The sequence below is a fragment of the Triticum dicoccoides genome, chromosome 5B (assembly GCF_002162155.2).
Source record: "Triticum dicoccoides isolate Atlit2015 ecotype Zavitan chromosome 5B, WEW_v2.0, whole genome shotgun sequence".
In the NCBI taxonomy this organism is placed as follows: Eukaryota; Viridiplantae; Streptophyta; class Magnoliopsida; order Poales; family Poaceae; genus Triticum; species Triticum dicoccoides.
The window spans coordinates 705,877,644-705,887,644 of record NC_041389.1 but is presented as its reverse complement, the minus strand read 5'-3'; positions in this window follow the sequence as shown (position 1 = coordinate 705,887,644).

Genomic DNA, 10,001 nt, shown 5'->3' with positions numbered 1-10,001 from the left:
AGAACACACACACACATAGATAGAGAGAGAGAGAGAGAGAGAGAGAGAGTGAGAGAGATAGAGAGGTGAGCGTAGTGAGCGTGGGCGACGAGGACGGGTGACACTACTTCAAACAACAGTTGGCGTCAGTGACTTTTTTTTTTGGCTTCAACCGACTTGGTTTTTTGCTACTACCGGCTTCATTTTTTGCTACAACTGAGAGTGGCGAGTGTGGTGACCGCAGCCGGCTACATGCTACTCCCTCTGTAAACTAATATAAGAGCGTTTAGATTACTAAAGTAGTATTCTAAACGCTCTTATATTAGTTTACGGAGGGAGTACATGCTACAACTGGCATTGCAAATTGCTACTACCGGTCTCCCTCCCGGCTACAACTGCCATCACGGTTTGCTGCATTGCACAATAGCACGTATCGGGTCTAGCGATTTTTTGCAACCGTGAGGTGCGACCGATGAAATGGTGACCGATGGGCATGGGCAGGGGTGAGTGCGCCGGCGAGCAGCTGCCGTCGCCATCGGAGCTCCAATAGTCGCCGCGCGAAACTGCAACCGCAGGCACAACTGTTGCATTGCTGGAGAACGGCGACAAGGATGGCCGCCGAGGGCGGCGTCCAGCGACAGAAGGCGGTGGTTGGGGGTGGCGCGCGAGCACGGGGTGGCCCGGGGTGCCTGACAAGCGTGGGCGGCCGAGGACGAGGTCGTGGTGGTTGGGGGCGAGCGTGGCGGCCATGTTTCTCCCTGGACATTCCGTCGTACCGGAGGTGTATGCGAGGAAGACCAATCACATCGACTCAATTCTCGACGGTTTGGGGGAAGGCCGGCTGAAATTCGGACTGGCACGCCGCCGCGTATCGCTGGCCTTTATAATACGTTTGGTTCTTTTTCCAAAAAATGTACCACAATATTTAAAAATATATTTTGTGCACGCTAAAGATGATCCGCTCGATTTTGGCAACGATCGGGACCAGAACCTAGTCGATCGTTGAACCAGGCACGGACGCCCTTCTCCTGCATGCGTTATCTCACGACAGCGCGACCTACGAATGCATGTACGTTACTCATCATGCACCTACGTAGATGCCTCAGCTTTCCTGCAACCTACGTAGATGCCTCGGCTTTGCTGTTGCTCTTTTCTCCGTCGTGACACAGCTCCGCATGTCTGCTCATATATATCACAACAGGAATTGATTCCAGTAGGAGTACCAACACGATTACTGCCTTCGGTCTGGATCGACCTCGCGACTTGCAGCTACCATAGCTAACGCACAAACCAACTTTGCCGTTAACTTTGCACGCACGTGGAGGGAGGAGGCAGCACAGAATCTCCTCTCTTGCTTTTGGAACATGGCAATGGTCTTTTCTTTCAAGCTCAACTTGTCACGCACAGTCCGTTGCTTTGGCGACTCCTGTAGCATGCATGCACGATGCTGGTGATATACAATTCCTGAAACAAAAACCTGATTTGGATTAGTAACAAATAAAGGTGCTCCTCCTCCACTCAATTGTCCAATGTGAGCAGACCTGAAGATTTTCTTTTTTAAAGAGAGGAAATCCCTCAGCCCCTGCATCAGGTGATCGATGCACACAAAATGATTGAATGAGCAAGTGGTATATGAAAGACTAGCACGTGCACTGCGGTTGTACTTATCTTTGCGTCACGATAATCTTTGCAAGTATAACAAAATGGTCCTTCTTGAAGCCATTGTCTTGGAGTCATCTCGGTTGATGGGTTATGTCGGTACTTGTTGCGGGGATGCTGGGGCGCCAGCCCTAGATTTGAGTGGGACGTTTTCTTGTTCGGTAATGATGGAACTTCGAGTGGAGTTGGGTTGCGGCTGGGCTGGGTTTGGTAGTATGTGTCAACAGTCGTGTCCGATGGGTCCTCGTGCATCATCGTGTCATTGTGGAGTCAGAGCTATGGGGGAAGTGCTTAGGGGCGACGATGGCAGGAGATGGATGTTCTGATGCGGGCGCTAGGTCGGCGCATGCTCAGCGCCTTTCTCTAGCGAGGGTCGTGCCCGGAGTAGGAGTTGTTTTGTCCACAACACATGCGCTAAACTGTTTGGAATGGGCGGGCACGGGTTATTTTCACAAACCAGATTTAACAAGTTTGAAATGTTGTCCTACGAATGCTCTTTCACATGTGTCATTTTCAGCCCCAAGGTTTTCCGAAAACTATTTCTTTTTTATTTTTAAAAGAAATCCCTCTCTCCACCCCTTTGTGAAGGAGCACGTTTTTGAACAACTTATTTTCTGTGAAGAAAATTATGGAAGTGTCTCACAATCATGCATGTTTCAAAAATACAAAAACATGTGGTATCTCAGTACAAATTTTGACTTCTAAAATTCCTCAAACATTATGTCAGCAAGTTAACAAAAAATATTTTTGATATTTAAGCATTGAGTTTTGGGCTGAATTTTTTTGAGTGATTTATATGCCGCTTAGGCTGTTCATAGTAGGAGTAACTTACGTGGAAATATAACGTACCCTGAGAATAGTTTGCTTATGTTGCAACAAGTTAATGAGATGAGAGGTGTTTTTTGTGGTAACATGCCCTTCCTAGTGCTCCATGGTGTACAATTGCTAAGCATGCCACATAGGAAAAAAATCTGATGTGTCAAGGTAGTTAAGAGGAGAGAGAGGAGTTTGGTGACCCCGGAAAGTACCAATGCCAAGCACATAGACCTATAAAACACTTAGATGAAAGAAGTTTACCCTATGTATGAAAGAGTTTAGTTGTTCGACAATTAAATGAAGAAAGCTTAGCAACAACAAACTAAGCACCTATGCATTGGGGACATTAGTTGCTAAACTCTTTAATGCACTTAACACACCATCCTAGAACCTTTGCATTGGAAGAGGTATAAATGTTACCATAGCATAACGCAACCCAAGGCAAAATGACTCTACAAGCTAATAAGTGCAATCATCTATGATACTGCCTATATGACACTTTGGACTATATGCATGACACTAGTCTAAGATACTCCCCACTATGACAAGCCTTAGAGCCTACCCTATTATTTTCAGCCCCAAGATTTGCCATTTAAGACCTCTAGAAATTATTTTTAATTTCCGGTTCGAATAGTACTTGCACCATGTCAGTGAAGTGGACCTCACATTCAAGCTAAAACTTCCCAGAATGACAAGCACCCCCGGGATGCGACCATGCCAAATCTTAGCTCTGGCCATGACCCGGAGCGCCGAAACCTTCCTCGTGCCGGGTTTTTTCTGAAACGAGGCAAAAGACTTGCCATTTTGATTAATTAAGAAAGAGTTAGAATTGCCCGGTTAATTGACGGAAAACCGGGCAAAAACCGATACAATCCAACCCACATAAAATGGGTACCACCGGTCAACCTGGCCACCGACATGGGATCACAGAGCTACAAAGAGGAAAAGACATCCGCCGAGCAGCCGCAAGCGTCATCGTCATCACCGGCTACCTCCGAAAGGGCGACTCCGACTTCACCGAAGACCTTCGTCGTCGAAGCCAACCCGCAAACAGCTGCACAGAAACCATGACGGCACATGCCAACAGAAGGCCACACGCGCGAACAACCGACAACTCTGACTCTGAACGATCATCACAAGGGAAATATGCAAGACTTGCGCCGACCGTGCCCCAAAGAGCACCTCGGACACGCTGGGAAGATCCGACTACCGAACCCCGAGCCGCGACCAGAGTTCCTCTCGACGCCATCATCGTTGCCAAACAGAAATCAGTGCCGATTATGGCAGTGGTGATTGCATTCAGCGGAGCAACATCACTGCACATGGCGCACCAGTGCTCATGCCCTACACCTGTAGCAACACCATTCTTCCCCAAGCACAACCATGCTTACCTAGCACCTACGGACTCGCCATTGTTGTAGCATCTCGGGACTGGCACTATGCAAATCTGGCGACTCTACTAGCCCATGCATAATATCATCCTAAGCCACTGCAGTTCTAGGGTCTAAAGAGTCTGGATCTGGCCCGATAGGACATCCACGCGACAGGCCCACAGTCTCCCAAGGGCGTGTGTTGGGGCGTCATGAGGGCTCTGAACTGCAGTTTATGCATTCTTCGCAGCAAGAAAGTTCCTAAAATAAAAAAATCAGTAAAAAAACCAGCCCGCTCATAATAACGAATATATGGCTATTTAAGAAACAGTGATCTATGTTAGAAAAGTATGAAAACAGTTGCGAAGACAGGGGATAAAACATTGCAAGATCCAATCTAGGGGAGAGCCCCCTCTCCCCTTGCAGCCCAGGGAAGAGGAATAAGGAGGGGGGGCTCCCTTCTCATCCGGAGCCGCTCGGACACATCCGGGGTCATCTTCGCCATCTCCATCACCATCACCAACAACATATTTGGCATGTCAGTTGCTGATCCCTTGGGCTGGGCTTAGGTGCCCCTAAGTCCATCAACGGGTGTGCCTCATTCGTCAGGTTCAACAAATGCGTGAAGAACCGACCGGAAGACTTGGCATGTACTCCAAGAGCTTGATGCAATCCACAGCGCATCACCCCCTAGATTTCACCGGCCTATCTGTAATGTTAGGTACCCGACATCTATATAAGCCGAGGTACTAGGGATGTAGAGGACACATTTATTCTCATACGATGTCGTGTTAGATCACATGTACTTTGTACCCCATCCACAATCAATACAACAATGCAGGATGTAGGGTTTTACCGCTTTGAGAGGGCTTGAACTGGGTAAGCATCAGTGTCCCTTATGTCCTGAAACCATCTAGCCAAGGCTACCAAATCGGGACCCCCTACCCTAGATCTGCTGGAGTTAGTTCCATCAATAGTCAATTCGCCATATATATCCATCTCTTAATTCTGTTGGCCTAGCCAAAAAAATTAGCACAACCATGCGTTGAAACTCAAATATGTAGAGAATGTCCTCAGACTCACTGAAGTATCTAAAATATATTGGCCCTCTCACATGCACGACCCCCACCCTCTCTCTCTCTCTCTCTCTCTCTCTCTCTCTCTCTCTCTCTCTCTCTCTCTCTCTCTCTCTCCCCTTCTCGATCAAACTAGGGCCGGTTGAGGGAGTCCCGGATTAAGGGGTCCTCGGACAGCCGGACTATATGCATATGCCAGACTGTTGGGCGATGAAGATACAAGATAGAGGACTTCGTCCCGTGTCCGGATGAGACTCTCCTTTACGTGGAAGGCAAGCTTGGCGATTCGGATATGAAGATTCCTTCCTTTGTAATCGACTCTGTGTAACCCTAGCCCCCTCCGGTGTCTATATAAACCGGAGGGTTTAGTCCGTAGGACGAGAACAATCATAATCATAGGCTAGCTTCTCGGATTTAGCCTCTACGATCTCGTGGTAGATCAACTCTTGTAATACTCATATCATCAAGATTAATCAACCAAGAAGTAGGGTATTACCACCATCGAGAGGGCCCGAACCTGGGTAAACATTGTGTCCCCCGCCTCCTGTTACCATTATCCTTAGACACACAGTTTGGGACCCCATACCCGAGATGCGCCGGTTTTCACACCGATATTGGTGCTTTCATTGAGAGTTCCACCGTGTTGTCACCGTAAGGCTTGATGACTCCTTCAATCATCTACAACAACGCACTCCAGGGTGAAGTTTTTCTCCCCGGATAGATTTTCGTATTCGGCGGCTTTGCACTACGGGCTAACTCGCTTGGCCATCTGGAGCAGATCGACAGCTACGCCCCTGGCTATCAGGTCAGGGTTGGAAGCTTGAACTACACCGTCGACATCCGCGGAGACTTGATCTTCGACGGATTCGAGCCCATGACAGCCGTGCCCTGCCGCTACAATGAATATGACCTAAATCTGTCATCAGACTGTGCGCATGAGATAGCGCATGTAATCACTCTGGCCCTAGATCCAGAGCAAAGCGCGCCATCCAAGGACAGGAAGCTCAACCTCGCCATGGAGGCCGCAGACTCAGCAGCGCTAGAGCCGAACACAGATCTAACTCCAAGGAGGCCTGTGTCATCGAAACCTTGGACTCGTCTCCGGCCATAGGCTCCGAACCGCGTGTATCCGCACCCATCGAATCTGACCGGGCGCCGATCTTAGAGTTCAGCTCCGCGGACATCTTCCAACACTCACCCTTAGGCGATGTGTTAAACTCATTAAAGTCTCTCTCCATGTCAGGAGATTCTTGGCCGAACTATGTCCAGCTTGAGTGGGAAGCGCACGGCGAAGAACTTCGTTACCCACCCACCACCCACTTGATAGCCACTATCGACGATTTGACCGACATGCTTGATTTCGACTCCGAAGACATCGACGGTATGGACGACGATGCCGGAGAAGAACAGGAACCACCGCCCACAGGGCACTGGACAGCCACCTCTTCATACGACATATACATGGTGGATACACCCAAAGAAGACAATGGCGATGAAAAAAAGGATCTGGTTGAGGATAAACTTCTTGAGAAGCAGCCAAAGCGCCGACGTCAGGGGCACCGCTCTAAATCACGCCATGGTAAAAATAGTGATACCGGCACAAGAGAAAATTGCACTCAGGACGATGCCGAAGACAACGAAGACCCCGCCAAGCAAAGTTCCGAACAGGCTAAACGGGAAGACGGGTGAGCCAGACCCAATGAACAGGCCGTGAATGATGACTCGGAGGACAACAATTACATGCCTCTCTCCGAGGATGAGGTGAGCCTCAGCGACGAAGATTTTATCATGCCAGAGGATCCCGTCGAGAAGGAGCATTTTAAGCGCCGGCTTATAGCCACGACAAAGAGCCTAAAGAAGAAGCAGCAGCAGCTTCAAGCTAATAAAGATCTGCTAACTGATAGATGGACTGAGATCCTGGCAGCCGAGGAATACGAACTCGAACGCCCAACCAAAAGTTACCCGAAGCGCAAATTGCTACCTAATTCGATGATGAGGCGTTGGAGCCAGCACTACCTGCGCATAATGCGGCTGACCGACCACCGCGTGGCCGAGATAAAATGGCAATTCAGCCCAAACACTAGTCGGCATTGCCTTGCCAAACAAATAGAAACATAACAGCTCGGGGATACACACATGACCTGCGGTACGACTTGGAAAACAGAGCAGGACAAACCAGATCACTAGTAGAAAACAGGGCTACGGTTCGGCCCTGGCCAGCCCATTAGTCCTGGTTCTTCAAGAACCGGGACCAATGGGGGGTATTAGACCCGGTTCGTGAGCCCAGAGGGCCGGCCGGGGCCTCGTGGGCATTGGTCCCGGTTCGTGTGGAACCATTTGTCCCGGTTCGAGCCACGAACCGGGACCAATGGTCCTCGCTGCTGGCCCACAACCATTGGTCCCGGTTCTTGGCTTGAACCGGGACAGAAGGGGTGGCTTTAGTCCCGGTTCATGCCACGAACCGGGACAAATAACTTGCCTATATATACCCCATCGCCGCAGCAGAGCACTCCACAGTGCTTTGTTTTGTCAAGCCGGTCAGGGGAGAGCATTTGGGTGCTCTAGTTCACCTTCTATGCACATGAGGTGTTCACTGAAATGCCCGAGCCACACTAGTTAAGCTTTCTCCTCTCGAAACTCGACCTCCGAGCTCCATTTTCAACCAGATTTGTCTAGATTTAGCGGTCCGTCATGCCCCGTCCCCGCCCCGTCTTCACCGCCGTCGATCGCCCACGCCGATCTCGTCGTCGGCACCACCGTGGTGAGCCTCTTGTTCTTATCTTCTTTCTGAAAGAAAAAAATTCTGACTTCGGATAGATACTTGTCTAATTTTCTTACTTTTATTATTCCTTGTTATTATATAGTGCGATGGTTTTGGTATCCGCCCCCGTCGGCCCTCGTCCTGTCTTTGATTCAGATGTGGTATATATTATCTTTTCATAACTATTTGGTTCATTTATTGTTTATGACAATTATGCCGACCAATGTGACATAGATTTTATTTATCTAGGAGGTTGTTGAACCGGAAATTCCAACCGACCCTATTGTCGAGAGGTTAAATTTAGTTGAAGAAGAAAACAATTACTTGAAGGAGAAAATAAGAAAACTTGAGGAGGAGAAGATGATATTGGAGTTGCATGTTGCGGATGTCGTCGATGATCACAAGATCACGATGGATGCAATGTGGTTGAATATTAAAAAGATTAGAAAATATGCCATTCATACCCAGGCTTAGTATCATTATGCAGTTGGATCGGTTGTTACCTTGGTTGCGGTTATGATCGCATTTGTTTTTTGCATTGAAATGGTTTACATAATTTCAATGTATGGTTTAATTAGATGCTCTGGAGAGCTATATGTTGTTCAATGAGAACTATGTATGTACTTTGGTTTTCAATGCTCTGGAGAACTATGTATGTACTTTGGTTTCAGAGTTCATTTCAAATGCTTTTCAACTTCATGGTCTTATAACTCAAAATAATCAGTAAATGCATGAAAAATAACAAATGAAGTCAGAAAGGGTTGTAAATTGATGATGTGGCTTTGAATGGTGCATTTTGAACACAGAAAAACAAGGGGGTTCAAATAAGTTCAAAAAATGAAATCCCTTTGTAACAGACGAGTTTCCGTATGAAACCCTGATACTTCGAACGAGATTGTCTGTTTTGTACACCAAGTGCATCCAGTTTTTGCCGTAAGCCTCTCTACTTTCTTGCACATGCTATGTGGGTGAAATGATGATACCATGTCAACTTGGAACCTTTTAAGAGTTCATTTCAAATGCTTTTCAATTTCATGGTCTTATAGCTTAATATAATCAGTAAATGCATGAAAAATAACAAATGAAGTCAGAAAGGGTTGTAAATTGATGATGTGGCTTTGAATGGTGCATTTTGAACACAGAAAAACAAGGGGTTTCAAATAAGTTTAAAAGAAATGAAATCCCTTTGTAACAGACGAGTTTCCGTATGAAACCCTGATACTTCGAAGGAGATTGTCTGTTTTGTACACGAAGTGCATCCAGTTTTTGCCGTAAGCCTCTCTACTTTCTTGCACATGCTATGTGGGTGAAATGATGATACCATGCCAACTTGAAACCTTTTCAGAGTTCATTTCAACTGCTTTTCAATTTCATGGTCTTATAGCTCAAAATAATCAGTAAATGCATGAAAAATAACAAATGAAGTCAGAAACAAAATAAAATAAAATAAATAAGTAATTTGAAACAAAATAATATAAACTTTAATAAAATAGATAAGTAGAAACAAAAAAAACTTTAATAACATAAATAAAATTTATGAAACTAAAATTATCAAAGTATTTTCTATTCAAAACATTATAAGCAACTTCTAGTATTACTGAAACTAAAATTATATAAAATTAATGCAACTAAAATTATCAAAGTATTTTCTGTGCAAAATCATTAAAAGCAAAAAGAATTTTCATAAAGAACTTTTTTTGTTAGAAACTTTAATAGCAAAAAGAATTATCATAAAATAAAATTAATAAGTAATTATAAACAAAATAATATAAAATAAATAAGTATTTTGTTGTAAGTAGAAACAAAACAAAATAAAAAAAGAAAACAAAAAAACAGAAAAACTGGGAAAAAAATCAAAAATTTGCCACCAACTGGGCCACCACGGCCTGAATATGACTAGAAACCCATCCATGGGCCAGGATTCAAGCCTGCAGTAGGCCCAGAAGGCCCATCAGGTAAAGCAGTAGCAAGTAGGCCCACAAGCCTGCGGTGGAGAGGAGCTCGAGAGGGGTGCGGTAGTGGGGCTTATAAACCACTGCGCGCCCCTCTCAACTAGCGAGGTGGGACTAAACTTTGGCCCCGACGCGGGCAGCACAGGGGCCTTTGGTCCCGGTGGCACGAACCGGTACCAATGCCCACCCTTTAGTCCCGGTTGGTGCCACCAACCGGGACCAAAGGCCGCCGCTTCCCGCCCTTTGGGCTGCTGAAAAGAGACCTTTGGTCCCGGTTGGTGGCACCAACCGGGACTAAAGGTAGGCATTGGTACCGGTTGGTGCCACGAACCGGTACCAATGCCTTTTCTATATAAGCCAGCAATCGTGAAAATTTCGTCAGTTCTTC